We start from the raw sequence: 1,671 nt of genomic DNA, 5'->3' as shown, positions 1-1,671 counted from the left end.
ACTAAATCCTTTTTCGTATTATTCCGTGCGTTAGCTTTTCTTACAAGAGATGAAGAGAAGAATGCCTACAACTACAACGACGACCCGTTTCAAATGTCTGATGACACGCCGGAATACTTCTTTCGTCTTCGAAGTTCATCGTCTGAATTAGACAGTTGGTTCACTTTAATATGTATACACAATGTGAGATGGCTATGAAAACAGCGTATAACAAAATGTCGTTACGGTTTCACGGGAACAGTTCGATTGCATTCTACGGAATCCATCATGGACGACCCATTGCAAAATAATCAGATAATGCGCAGATTGTTGTTGTTGTATTATAATATTATTATCTACTATTATAAAATCATTTTGCGCTCGTAAAACACGAACGAACGGAAAAACGTTTAACGGTCAAACTTATATTATAGTTATTATTGTTTCGGACAAATCGATAATCTACTGACACTATATACCCACGAATATTATGATAATAATATTATACTACGTCCACGAACATACAGATGGTTTCAAAAAACATGAGATGTGTTGTTCTTATTTTTTTTTTTTATTCTAACTTGGAATTTTTATGTAAACTGCAGTTTGAAAACCTGTTAGGGCATTAATAATTAATATAAATTAATGAGTACTACAAGTCTAAAGAAAAAGCTGATCTATAGTGTAGCAATAATATTTAAAACAACTCGGCTGAGTTTACACATTACCCCTCAGGTAAAAATAATGTTGACCCGGGAGAGTTTACATATTGTGTTCAGGTAAACATCATATTGACCCGGTAGAGTTTACTAGTTTTAAAAATCAGGAGAGTTCGCTATACAATCGTGAGAGTTTACCGCCGCCCACACGGGAATGGTTCAATTCCTTTTTCGCGGAGTCCACCGACCCACCGCTAAATAATCGGATAATACGCGCAGGTTGTTGTTATACTATAAAACCATTTTGCTTGAATAAAACACAAACGAACGGAAAAACGTTTTACAGGGCCGAATGTTGCATACAATATAATATTGTTATTGTTTCGGACGATCTGAATCTATATAAATGCTATCGTATTATGTCCACTGGATTAGACGGCGGCGGCGTCGCGAGAAATAATCACCAGATTTTATCTTTAATATCGATACTTATTGAAACATTGCCGGTAATATTTGCACTCGATTTTCGATATTATTATTTTCGATGGTCACTATTCGCACCAGTAACGATAGCGACGACTTTTCGTATATAATGTGATCAAACACATCAGCTGCAGACAGAGGGGTGAGCTATTCGAGCGAATAAACTATGTTTTACACAGAATTCCTATGGAACTCTTTCTTGAAATCACAAACTCTTATGTCTATTATAATTTATTATTATCGATAAATATTACGATCCAACCAAAAATGTCTAAGAATTCCAAGTTTTTCAAATACAAAAAATGTTTAATTTATTGTAAAAATATTTACAATATGTATAATGTATGTATATTATGTATTATGTAAAAATATAAATATAATATTACAATAACTGACTTTCGGAATTATGACGTACAAGGTACTTACGTTAAAACAAAGTTCAGAATAGTGAGGCATATGAAAAAAATAAAACGTTTTAAAATACTGCACAGAATATATATTATAATAACTCGTATATATTATTCAAATACATAAATCATCGATACAATAA

Source organism: Acyrthosiphon pisum, chromosome A2 (genome assembly GCF_005508785.2).
Source record: "Acyrthosiphon pisum isolate AL4f chromosome A2, pea_aphid_22Mar2018_4r6ur, whole genome shotgun sequence".
NCBI lineage: Eukaryota > Metazoa > Arthropoda > Insecta > Hemiptera > Aphididae > Acyrthosiphon > Acyrthosiphon pisum.
The sequence above is the reverse complement of the archived record's forward strand: the minus strand, read 5'-3'. Positions refer to the sequence as shown.